The 26,289-nt window shown below is 40.3% G+C and overlaps 1 protein-coding gene across 2 annotated transcripts in view; it reads right to left on the reverse strand.

Annotated features, from left to right (window-relative positions):
- The window catches only part of SUGCT (succinyl-CoA:glutarate-CoA transferase), a 558,844-nt gene that overhangs the window by 286,689 nt on the left and 245,866 nt on the right, over window positions 1-26,289 (reverse strand). The window lies entirely within an intron of this gene.

Here is a 26,289-nt window from a genome sequence, read left to right on the forward strand (position 1 = left end):
TCCCAGGAGAATTTAAAGCTTAAAGGTACAAAAGTTCAGGAAAGGAAAGGCCCGGGTTGCAGAGAAATAGAATAATAATTCATGTTTCTCTAGGATAAGAAGGTTAAAGAGTTCTTTGGCTCACCACAAACCCAGGTTACCATCATTCCCATTTAACACATGGGGGAATTGGGGGCCAGAGGGCTTAAGCAATAGGCTTGTGGTCAACACTGGTAAATGCAGAAGCTAGAATTATGAGGATCCTGGCCCCTAAGCCAGAGGTTTTGACAGGATACCACCTGTCCTTTACTTAAAAACCAAAATGGACCAGAGATCCCAGCAGTTTGGGGAGTTTCCCTCAATTCAGATCACAGTCACCGAGGCTATAAAACTTTTTTAAAGTCTTCCCCTAAGTTCTCCAAAAGGGGCCATTAAAAATGCTGGAGCCCTTCTTTGCTTCTCCTGATACCCAGAGAATGCTGAGGGAATGCTCAGTGTCTCCCTTCATCATTCATCCTCCCTCCGTGGTCAGCCCATCTTCTCTTTCTCTCAATTTTGTGGTTTCATTTTTAATCCAGTTCTTCTTCAAACTTCCTCTAAACATGATCTTATATCATCCATTTTTCCCCATGCCTTGGAAGGCCTAACCTTGTACTCTTTGCCCTTTCTCTTTTCCAGGCCATCTCTCGGTACCAACTAGTCTTTCCTCGTTTATCTATCTTGAACTCTTGGCCAACCAGACCACTCGGCGTTTCCTGTTTCCTATCACCGATCTTGCCCGCGGAGCCTCAGCCTGGGGTCTCTCTATTGTCTCAGCTCCTAATCTCATGTTGTAAATGAAAGGAGAAAATGTTATGTTATAATGAGGAAAGACAACACATAAAAAAGTTTAAAAGTTGGGGGGGATGTGGAGGTGGGGGGGAGTGGTTGGTATGGTATGGTATGATAGACAAAGTCTAGGGGTCCGGCACACATCCTGAGGGCTCCAAGGGAGGTCTTGGGAGAAGCGCAGAAGGTACTTCCAGAGATGTCCAAAATGAAATGAACTTGTAGTGGGGGGAAGCTTCTTTGACTATGAGGTAATTTCTGTCTCCAGATCTGTAATCGTTAACTCCGAGGCATCCCAAGGGCATCAGAGCAGATGGACACAACCAAGTTTACACCAGGAGAAAGGGAGGAAGGGAGAGAAGAACAGATTTGTGAGCAGAGCCTGCAAGAGCCCAGGAGGGCATCCGGGAAGGACCGCAGCCACTGGGGTGTCGAGAAGCACTCTCTGTTCAGAGGTGAGAGGACTTGATAAACAGCTGTATATTAGAATGAAGAATAGGGAAGAATAAAGAGAAGAGTCAACTTTCAAACTTGGACTCAGACATGGTACAACAGAGCTCTACAACAGCTTGGATGGAATTACATTTATGAATAAAGGAAACAAGCATCTAGTAATGAGTCGGATATCCAGGTAGGGAATCCTCCAGGAAATGTTGATCTAGAATCTTACAGGGGTTCCAGGAACTTGGGGTTTTTATATATTTTGGTAACTATTTCACCATAATTGCTTTCCTTTGTGATCCTTTGTATTTTATTTTATGTATTGAAAAATATTGCTCTGAGAAAGGTCACCAGACCTCCCAAGGGGTCCCTGACACATAAAGAGTCCCAAATCTCTGAGTTAGAGCTTAGAAAAGAAGCCAGGGCTGAAGATTTGGAAGTTGACTGACTAGCTGGGATAGCTCAGATTATAGAATTAGCAACGAATTGCCAAAGGAGAGAGTTCCAAGGGAGAAAAGAAGAAAATAAAGGGAGAGCCTTGGGGACCATCGTCCTCATGGGATTGGAGTCAGACACAGTGAAAGGGAGGCTGAGGAAGAACGAGGGAGAGATGGGAGAACGTGCAGTATCTTGGAAGCTGGTGCAGGAAGAAAGCAGAAGAGAGAGATTGTCTGGAAAGAGTGGCTCGGGTCTTGGAGAAAGGGAAGCAGGGTGTGATGGAGGAGCCCAGCAGGCAAGGCAGCAGAGGGAAAGTCAACGCCAGCTGAGCACCAGGGCTCTGAAGCACTGCAGCCTGGGCTTCCTTCACTGAAGATCAAGTGGACCAAAGGCCTGAGGAGCAGGAGGAGATGAAAGCGAAGGGAGAAAAGGGAAAATCTCTCTGCCTGAATATCCTAGACATAGCTGGAGAGGAGGAATGGTGCATTCACATCATCAATAGCCTTTGTTCTTTGGACCCTCAATGATTACAGGGTAGTTGGGAAAGGAGCATTAAATAAGTGTGTTCGAGCCATTCTTTTAGGAAAAAAATCAAGAGCAGAACCCAGTGCTTCTCCCAGCTATGCTAAATAGAGACGACCCCCAAAAAGGGGGAAGGGAGGCCATAGGGACTGGTCATTGAGTTACTTCAAACATAAACAGACACTCTTGCATAGATACACACACAGAGTGAGAGAGAGACTGAGAACAAAAGAGTTAATTCTGGCCTCCGCCGGAGAAAGCCAGGTTGAAGGAAGGATCGGTTCAAAAGCTCCCTAAATAGCAGAAGAATCCATTAGTTTTTGTCAGACTTCGGTGTTTATAGAAGCCATCCCGAGCAGGGTTTTGTCGAATGAATCTCTGACGCCAGTTCCAGCTGTAAGTTAAAACATCTGTGTCCGAGTTGGTTGCGGATGCAGACCGGTTGGAGATTATTTGAATTGTGTGTTTCTTTCTGTGACCTTTTTAGATGTGGCTTTTGGGGGGAAGGGAGGATAATATTCTTAAGTTTTCAGTTGCCGTCAAGAGTGCCAACAGGGGAACATAACAGTAATATCTTTTAAAGTCGCCCAGATGAAGAGCAAAAATAGAAGTGTGTGTGGGGAGGGAGGCGGGTGGGTGAGCCCTTAAGTAATTTCACAATACTGTTGTATGGAGAACCTTAAAAAATAAATTATAGTCAGATAAATATAGGCATGTGGCTTCGAGATTCCTACAGGCTATTCGTGGCCTGAAATTTCCAATTAAAAGGGCTTTGATGAGCAATAATCACATTCTGAGAAGGCAGACTCCACTTGCCGAAGGATTAGGCTACTTCCCCTGTGAAATTAACCTTAAAACATGAGCAAATATAAAGGATGGGGTTTTCCAGGAACAGCCGCTCTTGTCCGGAGGACAAAGGGGTTTCTCAAGGACCTGCAGAAGCTGCCTCTGGCTCCTGTGTAGGACCGGAGAAGGCCGAGTTACCTGCTGCTGAGAACGACTCTAAGTCATAGAACTGTAAGGGACCACAGGAGTCATCAAGCCTCATCTTACGGAAAAGGAAAATGAAACACGGAGAAATTAAGAGCCTGGACCCCTGCCCATAGGGTCATCCAGAAGCCCGATTCCCCAGACCATGCTGCCTGGGAAGTTTCTGGATTTGAACTAAGGGCTTTTGGACTCCGGACCTAATGTTTTATTATCTAGTGACAGGCATTGTCCCAAACCCATTAGGAGATTGCGGGTAAGAGCAGTGACAAGGTATGAGAACATTCAGAAACAGTATGGCGTCATGGAAGGAAGCTGGACTCCAATCTCCACTCTGACTCTTCCTCGCTATGTGAGAAAGTTCCTCCAAAGACTGAGGCTGTTTCCTCATCTATAAATGGGGGTCTCAATTCTACCCCGTCTCCATCGCTCCACACACCGTTACTGGAGTGAACAGGAGGCCATCCTAGACCAATGGGAGACTGGATATTTCTGTTCCATGATTCCTCCCAAAACTCAGTACCTCATCACCAGCCTTTAGAGGCGAGGCTCTCGGAGCTTGCTTCAACTGAGCCTAAAGCCATCTATCAGTCATCGATCAACACTAAATTAACTCCTGCTACCCTTGTCCAATGACCCAAAAGTCAATATATCATGACAGGAAATAAAAATCCCATCCATCTTGATATTCTTGCTTAATTTGAAATTAGGCAACAAGTTGTAGCTAGATGGAGGAGTGGCCCACCAGCTAGCTCTCTTTGTAGAGGCGCCTTATTTCACGTTACCATCATGGACAAATTCTATACTAAACTCAACTCGGGGGCTTGCTGAGCCCTGGATTCCACATCCCATTGCCCACATCCCTGACTTTGCACGCGCTCTCCTCCCTGCCTGGAATGCATTCACCTCCTCACCCACGTCTCTCAAAGTCTCTGTCTTCTTTCGTGATCAGCTCAGGTTTCACATTCTCCCTAAGCCTTCCGTCAGCATTTGCTGAGTAGAATTTGGTCTGGCGTCCAAGTTAGTGGGTTCCCATACTGAGTTTAATACCCAGGCTGAAAATAATGATAGCATTAGAAGGAACCCAGTCTTGTGGATGAGGAGGCAACCGAGGAGCCAGGGCAATCTTATCTCAAGGATCCTTGTATGTAGCCAAAAGGGTCATTCTTCTGTCCCACAGAAATATACATAGAAGGGAATAAGGATCCAACATCAAGTATAGCAAGGCCTAGGGAGGAGGAAGGGACAGAAAAACTTTATAGTTGGTTGTACCTGTGTTATTCCTATCATAGTCAGACTTTATGGTCTTATGTCAACCTGTTTTATGAGCTGCTGTCCCATAAAACAAGATCCACCTCCCCTCCCCTTCATTTCACTGCTTGGGGATCTGGGGGTGGAGAGAGCAGAGCCCACTGAGACATTTTAATCAATGGATGAAATGAGGAGATGGACCCGTCTCGTTTGTGCCACTGGTGCCTCTGGAGAGATGAGCCATTTATCATGGAGCCCAGAAACAAGCCAGCCAGAGGCATTTGAGAGCTATCTTTATTGCTAGTTCCCCAAATCTATTATCTCCAGATTTCCAGGGGCCTAGCATGGGATGGGGGAAAGCAGAATTAAGAGAGTTCTGTAGCACATTCTTTTCAAAATATTCATCAGGGGAATGTTATGGCTCCCTGGAGGGGTCTGTGCAAGGCCCAAGAAGCTGGGGCCAACTTGTCAAGGAGCCCAAACCAAGCAGACCCATCTGGACAAGATTCATAAAACCAAAATGGCAAAATTCAGAAAAAAAAACATTAAATTGAACTTTGATCCATTAGAGGATAAAAACAAACCTGGACAAAACCGATTTTCAATTAGGTTAATTATTTCCTTATTTATACATTAGTTTATGTATATCTGTGTTTGGGTATGTCTGGTCCCTGGATTTTCAGCTGTTTGCTTCAAAAAATTGCTAAAGCTACTCAGACCCCTTGAAGAAAAATTCAAGAAACACACAAACACACACACACACACACACACACACACACACATTATTACTGAGCAAAAAAGGAGTCTGGGTTACAGTTGAATTATTCATTCCTTCATTCATTAAATATAGACCTACTAGGGGTTTAATAGATGTTGATTAATTGAAAGATCTACATTTATGGAAAGTGAAGCATGAGCAATGAGTTAGCTGGATTTCAAGATGATTCCCAAAGGAAATTTTTAGTAAGAGGATAACCAGAGAGATACTGGATTTTTAATGGCTCCCCTAAACTTGGAATCCTTCACCAACATATCAAATTGATAATCAAGATACCAAGAACTTATGAAACACCTACTATGTTCTAGACACATGTTAGGGATACAACTGAAGGCAAAAGAAAGACAGACAGATAGACCCTATTCTTCTAAAGTTCCTGGTCTGATGGCAAGGAGAAAATATAAACAACATACTTGCCCGATAAATGGGAGCCCATCTCAGAGGGAAGATCTATCATTGTTGCCTTCCTCCCCAGACTGAATTCAAAGGTTAAGTGAAAGAATAAATTAGACTCTGTGACCTTGAACACCACAGCTTGTCTAAAGTTTAAGCTCTTTTGAGGCTGTTCCATTTTTGTCTCTTCCCATCAAGCCATCCATAAATATGTGTTGAACTGAGAGAAGGAAAAAAAAAAAAAAAAAGAATGTAATCTCTGTGGGAACTGCTCGTATTTTGTGTTTGCCGCTGTATTCTCGGCATCCAGCACAATGCCTAACAAACACTAGGTACTTCATAAGTGCACGTTGTAGGACTTTGACAGGTGCAGATGGGGGAGAGAGGACACAGTTCAGTTGGGGCAGCCATGAATGGATGCACACTTTTGGAGTATGTGTGAATCTTGAGTCCTCCCAGTGTTCCCTACGGCCACAGCCAAGTTGGCAAGCTTCGCACTTCACCTGCTGGCAGGCAATCTCATGTAAAATGTGACATTGTACTACATGAGCTCAAAGGTCTTTTCCAGCTCGAAATCAATGACTGCATGAATGGTAAACTCAAAAAACAGAGAGGCAAAGGAATATGAACAAGATCCCGACAACAGTCTGGAGTTTGGGGGGCACAGCAAGAGCTGGGGAGAGATCAGATCAGGGAGCCTCACTGGGCTTAGCTCTGCCTAATAACCAGTCAACCTGATGGCCCAGAAACAGCCTTATCCCTGATCTATGATCGAAATAAACCAAAGAATCTCGAACCTTTAGAGATGGGAGATATCCCAAGAGCAATATTACAATAGATGAATCATTGAGCCAGGAGTCAAGAAGACCTGAATTCAAATTCAGACACTGACTAGCTGTGTGATTCTGGTCAAGTCACTTCATCTCTCTCTGCCTTAAATTTCTCAAGAAGAAAATGGGCACAACAGTTGCAACTAACGCGCAAAATTGTTGTGATGATCAGTTGAGATATTTGTAAAGCACTTAGCATACTAAGCACATGTTGTTTGTAATTCAATTGTTTGACGTATGTCAGATTCTTTGTGACCCCATTTGGACTTTACTTGGCAAAGATACTGGAATGATTCATAATTTCTTTCTCCTACTCATTTTATAAATGAGGAAACTGAGGCAGAGTGAAGTGACTTGCCCCAGATCACACAGTAAGTACTTAATAACTGTTTGTCTTCCTCCCATCTAAAGCAATCTATATCTAAAGAAGAATCTCTTCCCCAATTAGGGGTCACCTAATCTGTGCTTGCAACTCCATCCTCTCCACTACTTCCCAAGACAGTCTATTCTTTTTGTGAATAGCTCTCCATGTTAAGAAGTTTTCCTGACCACCAAGCCTACAGTTGCTTCTTTGTTATTCTAAGATCCCTATAAGCAAAGTCTAACTTATTTTTTATTTTTATCTCCCAGCATCCATTCATGCGACTTTTACATAGGTACCTATTAAATAACTGAACTGAACTGAATTGTAATGACTACTTATTGCCTATAGTTCTAACTTTAAGGTTACATGGTCAATCCCTCTTGTTCCATCCTCACATGCCAATATTCAAAGACTTCAATACAGGTTTCACCTCCCTGCCACCCCCAACTTTTATTCTCCAAGCTAAATATCTCCATTTTCATCAAATAATCCTCTAATTATGTAAGTTTAAGGTTGTCCACTATCTTGGCTGCTCCCCTCTAGAGGATCTTTAATTTATCAGTGTCTTTCAGAAAACGTGATGTTCAGAACTCCAGATATAGTCTAAGGCAGAATACAGCAGAACTATTTCTTATTTTTCTCAGAAATTAAGAAGCAACACGTTTTGTTTTCTTTCTCATTTTTTTCTTTTTTTGAGCTGATTTTTCTTTCACAGCATGATAATTGTGGAAATATCTGTAGAAAAAATGCACATAATTAACATAGATTACTTGCTATCTAGGGAAAGGGAGGGGGAAAAATTGAAATGCAAGGTTTTGTAAGAGTGAATGTTGAAAATTATCTATGCATATGTTTTGAAAATAAAAAGCCTTAATTTAAAAAAAAGAAAGAAAGAAAGAAAAAAGAAAAACATCTAGAAAAATAGATCCAGGAGAATAATTGAAAAATTATTGATCTACCTGAAAACTATGATCAAAAATAGAGCTTGGACATCATCTTTCAAGAAATAATCAAAGAAAACTGTCCTGATATCCTAGAACCAGAGAGTGAAATGAAATTTGAAAAACTCCACTGCTCACCTCCTGAAAGAGATCCCAAAATGAAAATTCCCAGGAATATTACAGCCAAATTCTAGACCTCCCAAATCAAAGAAAAACTATTGCAAATGTCTAGAAAGAAACAATTCATGTCACAGGCAGGATAACACAAGATTCACCAGTTTTTACATTAAAGAACCGGATGGCTTGCAATATGATATTTCAGAGAACAATGGAACAGAGAACAATTGTTACAAATAACAATCACTTTACCCAGAAAAACTAAGTATAATCTTTCAAAGGAAAAAGTGGTCATTTAATGAAATGGAGGGTTTTCAAACATTTGTGATTAAAAGACCAAAGCAGAATGGAAAATTTGATTTTCAAATATAGGACTCTAGAGAAGCAAAAAGAGGTAATCAGGAAAGTGATATCATAAGAAACTTAAAAAGGTTGATCTGTTTACATTCCTACATGTGATGACCGCGTATTTAAAATCAGCCGGAGTCAGGAATTCAGGTTAAGGGAAAAATCTTCAATCTTTATTCTCAGTAGAGGTGAAGAAGGATTGTGATAACAATATGGACAGTTGGACAGGAAGCCAGCTAGCAGAGGGGATCGGAGGTGAAGAGAGGTCACGATAGCAATGCAAGCAGCTGTGATAAGACAACAGCCAGCAGTCTCTCTTTCCGCGTCCTCTTTTCCACCCCCTTGCCTCCACCCACCAAAATCGTCATTTCCTATACAACACATCAGGACTTGCACAAAGAGTGAGCGGGGGTCATTCTTTCTCCAAGCATATATATTAATAGAGTATGGTCCAATTACTATTTAGCCTCACGTGCTTGGGACCTCAGTGCATCAACTCGAGTCTCAGCCCATTACATCACATGGAAGGATGATACTTGTAATTCATTAAAATTTTCTAATTATTTTAAAAAAGAAGAAATTAAGAAGCAAGATATTCTACAAAATTTCATGAAACAACTATGGGTCTAACACTCAAACCAGAGAACGATAAAGCAGAAAAAGAAAATATATATCATCCTGATAATAAATATTGATGAAAACAAGATTTATTATAACTAAATAGTATTTATGCCAAGAAGATAATCCAATATGAGGAAAAGATTTACCATAGTACATCATATAAGTAATAAAATGTAGTTTTATTAATAGATATGTAAAATGTTTTTAAAATACATTTGCATTCATATGAAAAATCTTTTTTAAAAATGATCTATTCATAATATAAAGATCCAAGATTTTTTTTGATAACTGCTTTTTTTCCTAGATACTTAATCACTTAATTAACTAGCATTTATTAGGCTATATGCCAATCACTGTATTAAGCACTGATGATACAAAGAAGGGCAAAAGTTGGAATCTCACAAACTAATGGAGAAGATAACCTATAGAAACAGGGTAAGTTGGGGATAAGAAATAGAGGAAAGTTATAAGAATTAAGGGGGATCAAGAAAGGTTCCTTGTATAAAGTAGGGCATTAGTTGATATTTAAAAGAATCAAAGAAAGCTAAAAGGTGAAGGTAAGGAAGGTAAGTTTCAATCATGGGAGATAGTAATTAAAAATATCCAAAATTAGGAGATGGAGTTTACTAACCATGTCTTTACTAACAGAGCAAAAGAAGTCATTTATTGATAAATAAACTGCAGGTTCCATTTTTTCCATCTTCCAGTTTTCTTCTGAAAACTGGGACATATTTTATTCTCCAAATCTGTAGTACCTCTCCCATTCTTCATTATATTGTCACTAAAAATCACTTCTCAGTCACAGCCCCCAATTCTTCTAAAACCCAATCATATTGATCATCTGGGCTGGATGATTTAATTTTATCAAAGGCAGACAAGTGCCTTGTTACTATCTCCTTACTTATCTTGAGTTCTAACCAGAAGTGAGCTAGTAAATGTTTAACAAATAGCTCTCTAGGAAAATGTATTCCTAAGTTTTATTACTACTTTCTCCCTCATTTTCTTACATTTAGATGACAGAGAAAGCAGTAAGTCAAGCCCTGGTTTTTAGCACTTGCAAATTTCTAAGGTATAAATATTCACACTAAAAATAGACCAACCAGGTATCATGAGCTGCTTCAAGCTGGCTCCAGCTCATCCCCTATTATCTGATTTTATTTCTATTTCCTATCCAAAATCAATTTGTCAATCAACAAGCATTTATTACAAAATTAATCAAGAACTGACCTTTCTCTTCCTTATCTACTATTATTGTCTCATATACTTTAAGTGACAATCCCATTTCTTCTTTCAACAAAACGGAGGTGAAGAGAATAAATATCCTTAGTCCTCTTTGCCATCCATAAGTTCTTCTACATTGTGGCATTCTCACTGCTCCTTACTTCTACTGTACCTTCCTGGGTTATCACTCAGCTAACTGGTTGCAGGTTGTAGTTTCATTTATTGGAAGACAAGCAGATGCCCATGATTTGGAGAGTTGATACATACTCCCACCTTCAGGAAGAAGCTCAAATTTATTCCTTTGATCCAAGTATTCTGTGGTCCTTCTCACAATTTTTTTCCCTACCACTCTCTGGAGGCTTACCTTCAGCCCCTTTGCATATTCTTTCCTTTGCTTGCAGATGAAAAGTTCCACCACCGCCCCTCCTGCCCAATTTCTTACAGGAACATTTCATTCTCCCTGAATATGTAGAGAACAGGGAGGTAATCCCCTTTCCATTGCACATTGATAACTTCATAATAAAAAGAACACCCAATTACTAAGCACTGTATGATTGTTGTCTGTATAGGTCCTCTTTCTTACTCTTTGAAGTCAGGATAGGGAAAATGAGGCAGAAACCAAGTAAGTAAGTGAGATAGCTAAGGGGAGAGTAGAAAGAGGAAAGAACAAAGACCAGCATCCAGAGGGTCTAGGGATGGCATCTTCCATACTTTCAGGGAAAGGAAACAGAAGTTCAGATTCATTCTAGTTGGAACAACAAGCTGCAAATGAAAGAAATCTATGGGATCCAAAAACTTCTTAGTAGGAAATGAGGGTCAGGTTATGTGTCTCTCCCTTGGAAGAGATGAGAGTGTTGACATAGAATCACTCTTCTTTTTGGAAATGAATCTAAGAACTATTACTGAAAAAAATAGATTAAATCAGTTAACAAAAGAAAAGATTAAGGGTTTTAAGGGCATTGATATACACTCACAACTTTGCAAAGATAGGATAAGTAACTGGATCTCTGGAATAGAATACATTGTCTCAGAAACTGAGTAAATATTCTTCTGAATATTTTACCCATCACAGAGCTTCAACAAGTTGGGGAGGGGAGAAAGCTGTCAATGTATCTGAATATTATATTTCTGAACAAATTATTTGGGGTAATATAGCAGCATGGCTAATGAACAGAGTGATAGACTTTTATCCAGGAAGAGATGGGTTCAAATCCTATGCCTTTAGAACACATCTCACACAGTTGTTGTAAGGATCAAATCAGAAAACATTTGTAAATTGTTTCCCATACTTTAAAGGCCTATCATAAAGTTATTATTTTTGTTAATGTTATTATTAATAGAGAAGTTTGAATTCTGACCACCATCTCTCCCAGGGGAGCCTAAGTGCCAACTCCCAATGAAATGTTGGCAATGCCCTCCAAACAGAAGCAGAAAGCTTGAACATAAAGACAGCACCTGGAAGCTGTCCACAGGTAAATTTCCCATATGGTCCTCTAGCCCTGTGAGACATGGCTATCTTTATGGATGTTGTTTTAATCACATCTTGATCCCACTGCTGATTCTGAACAAAAGTGAATTATCTCGTGTTTTCTCTGACAAGAAGGAATAATTTACTTACACTCTAGAGGAAACAAACCAGAAACACCCCCCAGATGTGGATCAGCAATGACAGATGTGAGGACACACAGGTAAACCCCGATGCACCCACTGGGTAATCAGAGGCACGTTTTATATAAACAGAGGGTTCAGGCGATATAGAGATTGGGATTTCCCAAATCCTGTGATTAGGTCAGGAAATCTCAAACCCTAGAGGGAGCTGATTAATACACGAGGAAGGGTTCAGGAACTAAGCAGTGGGGGCAGGGAAGAGGGTCTGAAGGAAAAATGACCCTTCTCTTTCTGTGTCCATCACATTGGGGGAGGGAGGGTATAAAGGTCTGGGAAAGGAGTTGACCAGAGAACAACCCTGATCTGAAGACAAAGTTGTCTTTTATTCATCTTTCTCACACTTTGATCCTTAGCTTACTAACCAAGAAAATGAATGGCACACACATTCTCATTCTCATTCTCTCTCTCTCTCTCTCTCTCTCTCTCTCTCTCTCTCTCTCTCTTCTTTCTTTTCTCTTCTCTCTTTCTCTCTCTTCTCTTTCTCCCTCTCCCTCTTTTTCCCCTCTTTTCTCTTTCATCTCTGTCTCTCTCACTGTCTGTCTCTTTCTCTCTCTCTTTCTCCCCCTCTATCCCCCATCTTTCTTTTTTGCTTCCCTCCTCCTCTTCTTCTTCCTCCTCCTCCTCCCTGTTTCTCTCTCTCTCCCCCTGCCTTCCTCCCTTTGTTTCTCTATTATAATGAAAGATGGTCAGAACATTTCCATCTGTCTGACTGAGAAGGCTATCTCCATCCTGTGTGATCCATTAACCAATGGACCCAGGTGCAAGCAGGGACCCAGCTTCAAGCTCCCAGAGAGCAGGTCTATCCTTTAGCTGCTTAAGGCATCGAGTAACATGGGGGTGGGGAAAACACATACCATGAAAGTCAATCAGGAAATGGTTATAAATTAGAAAGAGAAAGACGAATAAAGGGAGAAGGGGCCTCCTATGCCACAGGAATAAAAGTCACTTCCTCCTTTCCCTAATTTCAGACCGACTGAGCGGAACTCTTCTCTCCAGATAAAACCCCCTCCTCCTCCTCATGGGCTCCTTCCGTCCATCACCTTTGCCATTCTTAGAAAGTCCACACAGAGATAGAAACAGATGTGACTTTTATGATCACACTCCTGGGGGAACAAACTTCATGTCTGGGGGAGATGGCTCAAGAATAAGCCTTTAGAATATCCTCTGATTCCGTTCATTTTCCAAAGAAATTCAGGTTCATTCTCTAGACAACCTCATTCCCCAAAGTTTGATCAATCTCCCCAGAGTGAGTTTCAGAATTCTTATATGTGTGGTTGGAACTGAAGATGTTCACAATGCTTCTTTCTGCAAAAACCTTCCGACTGCCTTCACTGCGGCAAACAGAAATGGGCACCTTTAACACCTCAGAGCAGAAAGAGATCCATGAATAGGTGGAAGATTCAGGTAAAAGTCATGTGATGTATCTCACCTCTGCAAGCCTCAGGTTCTTTCCTCGTGGAAAGACATGAAGAAGTGCCCAGTGGGCAGGCAGGAATGGGCTGAGACCTGCATGAATGGCAGCAGCCAAAAGCCCCAGCGATCCATTCCCAGATCCCCAGCAATGGGGAGAAGGTGAGGGCATGGGCTTGATCCCTGTGATCCCTCTGAGGACTGGCCAGTTCAGCCTCCAAGGGGAATTACTGAAGTGATTACTGATGTAAACACTAGTCAAGGCCACATCACCAATCACACTCATTTTCCTCTTTAGATGATCACCTACTTATAAATGGGCAGCTCTGTTTGAAAATTACATCATGAATATATTTAACATGATTGTGTATGTATAGCTTATAGAAGATTGCTTTCTATCTTGGGGAGGGAAAAAATTTGGAATTCAAAATCTTACAAAAATGAATGTTAAAAACTATCTTTACCTATAATGGGGAAAAAAGAAAAAAAAACATATATAAGATTGTTTCTTTCTTGGGAAGGGAAAAATTTGGAATTCAAAATCTTACAAAAATGAATGTTAAAAACTATCTTTCTAGATAATAGATAAAAAGAAAATACTATTAAGTGAAAATTGCATCATAGTCTGTTTAACTATGGTTTAAAAGGTACATTCTGGTATTAGAGCCTGGATTCGTAATTCTAAGCTCTAATCCAACATGAGGAATGGATGTTTAGGGACCATTCAGTGCAACACTTTTGACAAACAACAGTTCTTGTTCTAAGGACAAGCACCTAAGGGGAAAACTATTCTTCTGGTTGGGGTTAAATAAGATACAGAGATAAATTCTGCAGCCATGTAGCCTCTCTGAGGGACTGGGATGCACCTTTTGTTAGATTGTGCAAGAAGAGGGATCCCAGCAAAAAAAAAAAAAAATGAGATATATATACATTTTTATCCCTTTCCTTCTTAGAGACATATGTGTATATGTATGTTTTGTGACATATTTATAATATATAATTAAATATGTTTATATATATATATGTATGTGTGTGTATGGATATATATATAATATTACAATTTATTCAGTACTTGAAGGTTTATAAAGGTTTTTACTAATATTATCACATTTTATCCTCATACAAAAATCTAAGAGGCAGAATCCATTGTTAAACCCATTTTATAGTTGAAAAAAGTGAGAAATAACAGATGGAAGTAAAGGGACTTGACCAATGTCACACAGCAAGGGTTTGATACCAAGTCTAACACTCCACTCACCACCCACCTGGCAGATTTTAAATATGCTTCCAGAACTTGCAAATTTGATAGATTCAAGATTTAAATCTAGAAAGGAAGAATGGAAAAAAAAATGAGTGTGTGTGTGTGTGTGTGTGTGTGTGTGTGTGTGCAAAATACAGGAAAGAAACCAATTTATCCATTTGATTTTTTTTAATTATGACCACATCATTATGTAGAAAATAATATTTACAAGTAAAATGAGCATAATGTAAGCAAATGTATGTATTATTAACATGATAAGACTAGATAATGCATATGTGTGTGTGTGTGTGTGTGTGTGTGTGTGTGTGTACACATACAGAGTGGATGAAAAACGATCTGTAAGGGAAAGGTATTATTAGCACCTGGGAAGGAGCAGTGCAGATGAGAAAGGTCCTTCTACAGAAAATTAGATTTTCACTGAATTTTGAAACAAGCCAGGGGAATTAGGAGAGAGAGGATTGAAGGGGCAGATCTGGGGCAAAGATATGGAGGTGAAAAATGGAGTGTCATGTGCAAAGGACAACAATTAAACAATGAATCTGGTTTGTAGAGTATGTGAAAGAAAGAAGACCAGAAAAGTAGGCACCATGTTGTAGAGGGCTTTGAAATAGTCAGATTAATGAAATATGTTAAGTAATAATGGTCTTGAGCATTGTGGGTCAAATGAAAAAATCTGGGAAGATTAAAAATTTCCTTCTGGATGAAACAAAACCAATTACATGAAACAAAATATAAGTTTTGAGAAATGGTAAAGTTGTCGACAATCCTCAGAGATCATGTCTATATTCAAGTATTGACGTGAATAATAATAGATGGGAGAAGTAGGAAAAATAGTCAACAGTATTTAGATGTTTCTGTGCCTTCAAATTCCACACTAATTATTTAGTTTTTAAAAAATGTTTGTTAATAGTTATAATTAATATTAATGCTCATTAAATCATTTTTGTGGGAAAAGATAATTAAATGAAAATTGAGCAATCCATTCAACTTTTCTCAGCTACTTATGTTTATGGAAAGGTTGTCTTGGAGACTGCTAGAAAAGGGGGAAACATTTGACTTCTACCACGTACTAAATCCACCCAAATGGGTTAAGATACCAAGTTCTGTTCTGAATCTTATCAAAAGAACTTTGTTTTAAAGAGAAATATACAAATCAGAATAGCCTAAAACCAAAATATAAAATAGAAGGTAAAAGAAATCACTGGTCATTTCCTGAAAGAGATCTCAGGAAAAGTGCAGCCAAATTCCAGAGCTCTCAGGTCAAGGAAGAATATATTGCAATATTGCCAGCAGCCAGAAAGAAATAATTCAAATATCGTGAAACCACAGTAAGGATCATACAAGATTTTACATCTTCTACATTAAAGAATCAGAGAGCTTGGAACATGATATTTTAGACAATAGGGCAAAGGAGACAGTATTAAAACTTAGAATCATCTACTCAGCAAAACTTGAGTATAATTCTTCAGAGGAAAAAGAAATAGATATTTAATGAAATGGAGGATTTTCAAGCATTCCTGATGAAAAGACCAGAATTGAAAAGAAAATTTGATTTTCAAATACAAGATTCAAAAGATGCATAAAATATAAATATGAAAAAGAAATCATAAGGAATTCTATAAAGTTAAACAGTTTACATTCCTACATGGGAAGATGATACTTGTAATTCTTCTTAGGAATTACAGTTAAGAATGTAGTTCTTAGGAATTACAAGAACTTTCTCATTATTAAGTCAGTTTGATAATATACATTAGTAAGTCAGTTAGAAATATACATAGCCAAAGGGCATGAGTGAGAGCTGGATATAATGGGATGAGACCTTTAGAAATTAAATTAAGGGGTATGAAAGAGGAATGTAGCAGGATAGGGAGGAAAGGAAAGGTATAATGGATTTAAGTATCTCATATAAAAGAGCTTTTACAGATACAGGAGGTAGTGAGGAACATTTGAACCTCTCAGAGAAATTGGCTCAAAGTGTGAATACAAACACATTCAGTTTGAATATATTTAGATAGAATGTGTGTGGATAGATATCATTCCATCTTATCCTATAAGGAAGTAGGAGGGAAAAGGGATCAGAGAAGAAAGGGCACTGATAGAAAATAAGATAGATTGGGAAAAGGTAATAGTTAAAGACAAAACATTTTTGAGAATAGGCAAGGTAAAGGTGAGAATGAATGAGATAAACAAGGCAGGGGGGATATTATGAAGAGATATACAGTTAGTAATCATAATTGAACAAATTTTATAGTAAATTTCTTTGATAAAGGCCTCATTTCTTAAATACACAGAAAACACAGTAGCATTAATAAAAATAACAGCAATTCCTCAATTAATAAATGGTCAAAAGATACAAACAAACAGTTCTTAGGCAAAATCAAAGCTATCTATAGGGGAAAAAAAAGATGTTTTAAATCACTATTTGTTAGAGAAATGCAAATTAAAAAAACAATTCTGAGATACCATCCCACAGCTATCAGATATGCTAATATGACAGAAAAGGAAAATGGCAAATATTAGAAGGGATGTGAGAAAACTGAGACATTGGAGTTGTAAGTGGATTCAACCATTTTGTATAGCAATTTGGAACTATCCCCAAAGGGCTATAAATGATGCAAAAAAACTCAAAAGAGAGTTTTTTAAAGGAAAAGCATTTATATATACAAACTACTTGTAGCCCTTTAGCAGTAATAAATAATTGGAATTTGAGGGGATGCCCATCAATTGGGGAGTAGCTGAATAAGTGGTGATGTATGATTATGATAGAATACTATTGTATTCTAAGAAATGATGAGCAGGCAGATTTCAGAAAAACCTGGAAGGATTCATATGAACCATTAAAATAAGCAGAACCAGGAGAATATTATACATAGTAACAGCAGCAATGTGCAATCAATGACGAATTTTCACAGACTTTGTTCTTCTTGGTCATACAATGATCTAAGACAATTTCAAAAGACTCATTATGGAAAATGCTCAGTTTTCTCATCCAGAGGAAAAAACTATAGGGTCTGAATGCAAACTGAAGCATATTATTTTCACTCTTTTTGTTGTTCTTTCCTTCTTATGTTTTTTTCCCTTTTTTGGTCTTCTTTCACAACATGACTAATGTGGAAATATTTAATATGATTGTACATGTGTAATATACAGCAGATTGCTTTCCATCTTGGGAAGGGAGAAGAGGAGAAAAGGAAGGAGAAAAAAATGGAAATCAATATCACAAAAGTAAATGTTGAAAGCAAATAAATTTTTTAAAAAAGAAATGACAAGCAGAATATTCTCAGAAAAACTTGGAAAGACTTACATGAACTGATGCAAAGTAAAAGAATCGGGGAAACTCTGTACATAATAACAGCACTATTGTACAATGAGCAATTGTAAATGACTTAGTTATCCTCAATAATAAAATGATCCAAGACAATTCCAAAGGACTTATACTGAAAAGTGCTATCCACAGAGAAAGAAATGATGGAATCTAAATGTAAATAAAAGAACACTTTACAAAAACTGCCTTTATTCTCACTTTTTTGGTCTGACTTCCTTCACACTATGACAAATATGTAAATATGTTTTGCATGACTGCACATGAAAACCTTTATCAAATTGATTGCTTTCTCAATGCAGGGAGGAACAAAAGGAGGAAAGAATAGAATTTGGAACTCAAAAACTTTTATTAATTTTTTTAATTTTCAAAATATATTCATGGATAATTTCCAAGATTCACCTTTACAAAACCTTGTATTCCAAATGTTTCCGTCCCTTCCCTCCAACCCCTTCCCTAGAAAGTAAGTAATCTAATATATATTAAATGTGGAATTCTTCCTATTTCCACAATTATATTGCTGCACAAGAAAAATCAGATCAAAAAGGAAAAAATGAGAAAGAAAACAAAATGTAAGCAAATAACAAAATAGTGAAAAATACCATGTTGTGATCCACCCTCAGTTCCCACAGCTCTCTTTCTGGGTACAGATGGCTCTCTTCATCACAAGATCATTAGAACTGGTCTGAATCATCTCTTTGTTGAAAAGAGCCACATTCATTGATCAACCTATAATCTTGCTGGAGCCATGTACAATGATCTCCTGGTTCTGCTCACTTCACTTAGCATCAGATCATGTAAGTCTCCCCAGGTCTCCTTGAACTCATCCTGCTGATTATTTCTTATAGAACAATAATATTCTGTAACCAAAACTTATTCAGCCATTCTCCAACTGATGGGCATCCACTCAGTTTCTAGTTTCTAGCTACTATAACAAGGGTTGCCACAAACCTTCCTGCACATGTGGGTCCCTTTCCTTCCTTTAAGATCTCTTTGGAAAATAAGCTCAGTAGAAACACTGCTGGATCAAAGTTTATGCTCATTTTGATAGCCCTTTGAACATAGGAACTCAATTTTTTTTAATTAAATGTTTAAAATTGTTGGGGGAATATATAGTATTAAATATTTTTTTAAATAGAACAACAAAAACATGACCAAGAACAACCAAAACAATAAGAATAAGAAAGCTAAAGGAGAGAGAGAGAGAGAGAGAGAGAGAGAGAGAGAGAGAGAGAGTGCCAAGGGGGAAAAGGAAAGAGAGGGAGCCCTTACCCACAAAGGCAAAGAGGAGAGCTGGGCAAAGAGATTTGTGGAGAGAGACATAACAAGGATTGCCTAGGATCCTTGAACACAACCAAATCAGTGCTTTATGCTGATTTTCTTCTGATTATTTAGAGATTTTCCAAGCTTTGATGGTAGTTAATTGCAGAGCAGTGGATCAGATTTTGGTAGAACTACCAAAATCCAAATTTGGTAGCACTATTAATGTGGAACAGTTACTTTTACTTTTGGAAAGACACAATTAGCATCCAGAACAATGGCAGTGGTATTAATTAAATCAAATGGTAACCAATCAATCAATCATCAAGTATTTATTTATTTATTAAGAGCCTGTTATGTTCTCCAGGCAATGAGGACAGAAGAAAGCTGCTGACCTAGCAGTCGCGTGACTCATATTTAGGTAAGTCGCTTCCATATGTGATTCTCCTTTGACTCTTTAAAAAAGGGACAAACCAAGGTTCCGTGCTTTCCAGACGACCTTCATAGAACACAAGAGTCCAATGAAGCTCTAAAGGCTGACATTGTGCTATAGCATCTTGCAATTCTTCAGTCTTTGCTCTATAACTACGGTGATTAGATTTGGCTGAGCACACTTTTAATTTTGTGATAGGACTTAAAGAAAATGACTCCTTAAAACAAAAAAGAACTACTTCCCAGTGTGAAAGCCCAACATTTAAGTGCTGTGATATAATGGCTGTTAGGTGACACTCTGATTAGAGGGCATGAGTTCAAATACAGCTACAGATACTTCCTAGCAGTGCAACCCTGGCTAAAACCCTTAAATTTTCTATGCCTCAGTTCCTTCATCTGTAAAATGGGGATAATTTTAAAGAGCTTTTTTTTTTTTTTGCTTTTATTCAGATTCCAAGCACATTGGCTTTTCCTGGCATTTGACTACACTGGGTCAACTGTAAGCATTCAGTAAATAGTAATAAAAAAATAAGTCCTCTTGAACACCATGGATTAATTGCGGACTAAAGGCCCTCCCCTTTGGAATCTGCTTAGTAATATCAATTATTCTATTAACTTTACACAAGTGGAATGGAAAAACACACACAGCTTTGAAATGGATTTTGAAAGGTCTGTTTTTCATATAAATCTCTTTCACAATCATGGAAAAAGCCAATAGATGAGAAAAACAAACTTCTATCCTGCAAGTTATTTATAATCAAACATGAAATTACTTTGGAAGTTGACATAAGTCAGGGATTTCATGAATTTGTTTGGGACATTTTAGATGAATGGGACCGGGATACTTGTTAGAGCTCGGGTTCAATCAGCATGGCGGCTCCGCGGGCTTCTCCCACCGCCTCGGCTCCTTCTACGGCTGCTCCTGTTGGCGACACCTGTGGAGGGACCATCCCCATGTGGCCGTAGCTTCCGCATCAGGACTTAGCCGCCATTTATAGGATGCCTGGGGATTCGGCTGAAAGCCAAGGGATGTGTCGGTCTTGATTTTAATGATGAAATGTCTTGACAAACTTACAATAGAATCAAAGTAGTTAACCAACACCCCCCTAGAGGGAAATGCTTCCTCGTTCCCCCCTTCCTTATGGGCTGCACAGTGGAATGGGTCAAACACTAGACTTGGAAGTCCTGAGTGCAAACACGTACTGACTGTGTGACCCTAGCAAGTCACTCAACTTAGGTTTCAGTTTTCTCCTCTGTAAAATGGATAAAGTGACCTCTGAGACTGCTTCCTGCTCTAAATCTACAATTCTGTGATATTAATTATATTTATTATTACAGATATTATTACAATGCCATATGACAGTTGAGGCAGCTAGATGGCTTAGTGGATAGAAAGCCAGATCTAAAACTAGGAAAACCTGAGTTCAAATCCCACCTCAAACATCTTGTGGTTGTACAATCCTGAGAAAGTCACCTAATAGCAGCCTGCCTCAGTTCCCTGATCTATAAAATGGGGATAATAAAAGCACCTACCTTACAAGGTAATATTTAAAAATATAAATACATACATATATATATTTATAAATATACTTTAGACTAACTGGGCCCTTCCTGCCTGTGAAACTCTGGCTTTTGTCCTTCTGACTCTCTGTCCCTTTCCAGTCAATCAGAGCCCTCCATTGAGCCCTTAAGACGGGCCAGTGTCTGTGCCACGAGCCGGCATTCTTGCTGCCTGAGGGAGGAGAGACCATGGAGGCAGCACGTTACAAATGAAACATGCTAGAGATACACAAAGCCATGAAAGGGAAATCAAGTGAACGATGATTGAAACGAAGAGACATGGATTCGAATCCCGCCTCAAGCATCTGCTAGCAGTGAGAGTCAGGGCAAGTCCCTGAATCCCTCTGACCTTCAGTTCCCTCATGAGTACAAAGCAGTGGCTGGCACTTTGGTCCTTTCAGCTCTCCATCTGGGACTCTGTGAAGGTCAGCTCAGAAGGGAGGCACTAAAAGCTGGGGAAGTCCTGCAACATGAGCTGCCTTCCTACCAGCTGTTTTTAGCTGACGAGCTGTCCTCCTAAGGGTATGAGAGGAAGGCCACCTGAGGCAACCTCCTCTGCTTCCCAGAAGGGGAGATGACCTCGCTCCCCTCTCTGACAAAGCTCACCTTTGCCCCTTGACCTGGGACAGTCACTACCATCCCATCTCCTTCAGTCAGTAGCTTTATCTATCACCAACCTCTCCCTGGCTTTCAAGCCCCTGCCTCAATCCATCATTCGATGCTTTGCTTTCCTTCTGCACCAGACTTCTAGAAAGAATGGCCATCTCTACTCCCTCACCTTCTCTCCCTCCTAAACCCACTGGCTCCTGAACCTACCTGTCCACCAGGTGGAGGTCACCACAGAGGCTGGGGTTGTCACAATGGCTTCCCCACTTCCCAGCTTCCTTGATCTCTCTGTAGTACTTGACACTAGTGACTCAATTGCCCCTAAAACAAAATATAGTCACCTGCCATCTAAAGCCCTACAAAATCTGGCTCCTGCCTATTTTTGAGCCTAACTTTTTAGGCCTCCCCCCTTTCAGTCTGTCGGCAGTTCCTCAGAATAGCGTCTCACGTCCCGTCTCCTTTGCTTTGCTCGGCCGGTCCCCGATGACTAGAACGTCTCCTCCTTCCCCTCCACCTCTTCTGACTCTGAGCTTCCTCGGAAGGCTAGACCAGGTCCGACCTGCTCCGTGAGGCCTTTTCTGGATCTACAGATCACGCTTTCTCTCTTAAAAGGACTTTGTGCTTCCTTGTTTTCTCTTACTTTTCTCTCCTGTCCCCTGCCCCAGGAGGACAGAAGCTTCTTGAGGGAAGGAGCTGCTTTGTTCCCGTCTTTGTCCTAGTACATTAAGGAACGTTAGTGATCAGATCCAATTCGGGAATCCCCAGTCCTTGACCCTTTCCCTCCCCCAGCTGCCATGCCGCGGCCTTCTCCTCCATCTCCGCTCACTCACTCTTCTCCCTCTCAATCCCACTGGCGTCTCATCCCTCTCTCACTCCTTCAACTTGGGTGTCCTCCAAGCCTCTGTCTTTGGCCCTCTCCCCTTCTCTCTCTCCTCTCTCCCTTGGCAATCCCATTCACTCCCATGGCTTCAATTATCACCTCTAGGCAGATGATTCTCAGATCTCTCTTTGCAACCCCCACCTCCCCCGGAGTGCCAGGCCTGCCTTCCCAACAGCCTGCTAACCATCTCCACGTGGACGTCCCGCCAGCACGTCAGACTCACTATGGCCACTCGGGTGGGTTTCCATCTCACCGCTAGTGCCATTACCCTTCCAACCGCCAAGCCTGAGACTCCGGAGGGACCTTGGGGGCTTTGCTCTTTCTCATCTCCCACATCCAATCACTTGTCATGGCCTGTCAGCCCGATCTCTGCACCCCCTCTTCTCTCCATCCCCTTCTTCCCATCGACATAGCAACCACTCGAGTTCACACTCATTACCTCCCACCTGAACTGTTGCCACAGACACCTCCCACCTGGTCCCCGGGCTCCGAGTCTCTCCTCTCCACAAACCACGTTTAATGCACTTCTCCCTGAGCAACCATTCCGATCGCGCCATTCCCTGTCACCGCTACCGGCCCAACAAGCACCTTCAATATTTTCCCATTGCCTACAATTAGAGTATAAGGGCGTCTTTCCATTGAAGGTCTGCCACAGTCTGACTCCAAGCCATCTTTCCAGCCATGTCTTACACTAATCTCCACACTCTGTGGTAGAAAAACCGAATTATTTACCACTCTCTTTTTTCCCTCCCGCAACTCACCATTTCATGTTGCTGAAAACCCTTCCCTCAAAACCTAAGTCCCATGACTGCTCCTCTATAAAGCCTTTTCCACACGCCTTCAAAGGAAATTATCCTCTGCTGATATTTTACCTCTCTCCTTTGCAAAGATCACTTTTTCATGGTATCATCCTTGTGTATTCGGAAATTAAATGAATCTGAGTAGAATCTGCCCTATCCTACTATAAGCTGCTTGAGAACAAAAATTATGCTTCCTTTCCTGTGTCCCAGCACCCAGAAGAATTGGTATCTTGTCCATAAATGTCCTTTGTAAATTATGAAATCAATTATTTTATCTTAAATTCTAGTTTCCTTCTAAAGCGTGACTGGATGTCTGGAAACTTTCAGGAAGGGCCTTATGTCCTGAGAGAACCGACCTCTGGGTTTTGGCAAAAGACCCTCACAATCAACACCTAGGTCAGGATTCCTTATTTAGGAAGCTCAAAGAGAGAACATCACAGAGACGGGAAGAAGGAGACTGATTCTTTGTATAGTGGTAGATCAGAAAGGCTAGAATACAACTAGGCAATATGGAGAAATGCTGCTGCTTTCTATGGCTTTATTTGTATAGTGCAAGGATAGAATTGGGAACTCAAACTTGTTTTTAATTTTTTTAACTTTAACATAATTGGGAGAAAAGATAAAATATATATATATATATATATGTATATATATATATATATATGAAGGGACAGCTAGTTAGTGCAGTGGATAGAGCACCAGCCCTGAAGTCAGAAGGACCTGAGTTCAAATCTACCCTCAGACACATAACACTTCCTAGCTATGTGACCCTGGGCATGTCATTTAATCCCAATTGCCTCAGCAATAAATATATAAACAAACAAATGAATGAATGAATAAATAAATAAATAAGCAAGCAATCAAACAGATATATAAATAAATAAGAATACAATTAGACTTTATAGAATCTTCAGTTGAAAGCCCAGAAAGGGAGTATCCCTATAAGGCAATCAATCACTGAAAATGCATTTATTAATTACCTCCTATATACCAGACTCTGAAAATTCCTTGAGAGAAGGTATTGTCTTATTCTTGATATGTTTAACCTCAGTGTCTTAAACAGTGCGTGGCACACAGCAGGTGCTTAATAAATGCTTGTTGATTGGTTGAGCTATTTTTTTAAAAAATGAAAGTCTTTCAGGAATTCGCATCTATACACAAATATCCCACAAAAAAAAAAAAAGAAGCAAAATAAGTAAGGGGTAATTTCCAGAGTGGTGAAAGACGCCAGTAGGCGTTGGAGGGTCATAAAAGGTCTCCTGAAGGAGACAGCACTTAAAGAGAATGTGGATCTCCCTTCCTCTTGGTCTTATTGCTCAATAGGAAATGAGATACTCAGGAAGAAGTCAGATCCAGGACTGCCTCAAGATAGACGCCCAGTCAATACAAGACTCAACCCGGCCCTTCTCACCCTACGCTATCCGCTTAGCTTTATGAGCCCCGGCCGTGATTTCTAGAGAAATCGTCGCTAAGATCTTGGGGCATTTCTCCTCCTTTTCATCGTGATCCGAGCCAAGATCCTCCAGCCTATTTTCCATAGGCATGTTTACCGGGTGGGAATGATTATGCTAATTCCAGCTGGGACAAGAGCTCTCCAGCTTTGTCCTCTGCGTGCGTGTGCGTGGATGTGTGTGAGTGCCTGGATACAGCAGAGCAGGAGGAGCGCTATTCAATAAAATTAGAATACATGTGTAAACCTCTTTCTGTATTTACTGGTTTGTTGTAAGCTCCATCTCGAATGGGAAATAGACCATGTCTCCTTTATTGACTAACCAGGACCATGTGTTTGTGCAAGGGCACAGTCACTGGAGGACTCCCCAGCGATTTTCCTGAACCAAATTAATAACAGCGTTCCCAACTTATTTCCCCGGTGAAAACTGTTGGCTACCAGCTCCATCCCTGCGAGCACCACACTGTCACCTAGAATTCAGGAAATCACTGCAAGACCAATGTCTACGCCGCCACTGCAGAGAGAGAGGGAACCAGGACTGAGCAAATCGGAACCCGGGGCACTCCCCCCGTTAAGTGGTTTAGTTTAAGTAAGCAATGGAGTAATCCAGTATTGGGTGTCTTTGCAGAGATGGAGAAAGGGAATGAGAGAGAGAAGGAAGGAGAGACAGAGAGAGAGGGGGAAAGAGAAAGAGAGATAGAGAGAAGAGAGAAAGAAAACAAAGAAAGGAGAAAGGAGAGGGGGGTGAGAGTGAGGGAGAGACAGAGAGAAAGAGATAGAGAGCTAGAGAGACAGACAGGAGAGGAGAAAAAAGAGGAAGTAGGGAGGGAGAGTCAGAGATAGAGGCAGAAAGACAGAGAAAGAGAGAAAAAGAGGGAGAAAGGAGACAGACAGACAGAGACAGAGAGACACAGAAAGAGAAAGAGAGACAGAGGGATAGAGAAGGGAGAGAAAGAAAGACTATGAGAGAGAGAGAAGAGAAAGAAAACAGAGAGGAGTAAAAAGAGAAGATAGACAGAGGAAGAGTCAGAGACAGAAGAAATACAGAGGGGAAAAGAGAAAAAGAGGGAGAAGGGAGATAATAGAAAGACAGAGAGAGAAAGAGACAGAGTGGGGAGAAAGGAGAGAGAGAGAGAGAGAGAGAGAGAGAGAGAGAGAGAGAGAAGAGAGAGAGAGAGACATGGAGACACAGAGAGAGAAAGAGAGAGAGAGAGAAAGAGAGAGATAGACAGACAGGAGAGGAGGAAAAAGAGGAAGTAGGGAGGGAGAATCAGAGATAGAGGCAGAAAGACAGAGAAAGAGAGAAAAAGAGGGAGAAAGGAGACAGACAGACAGAGACAGAGAGACACAGAAAGAGAAAGAGAGACAGAGGATAGAGAAGGGAGAGAAAGAAAGACTATGAGAGAGAGAGAAGAGAAAGAAAACAGAGAGGAGTAAAAAGAGAAGATAGAGGGAGGAAGAGTCAGAGACAGAAGAAATACAGAGGGGAAAAGAGAAAAAGAGGAGAAGGGAGATAATAGAAAGACAGAGAGAGAAAGAGACAGAGGGGGAGAAAGGAGAGAGAGAGAGAGAGAGTGAGGG

This window comes from Antechinus flavipes, chromosome 1, assembly GCF_016432865.1.
Source record: "Antechinus flavipes isolate AdamAnt ecotype Samford, QLD, Australia chromosome 1, AdamAnt_v2, whole genome shotgun sequence".
Taxonomy (NCBI): Eukaryota; Metazoa; Chordata; class Mammalia; order Dasyuromorphia; family Dasyuridae; genus Antechinus; species Antechinus flavipes.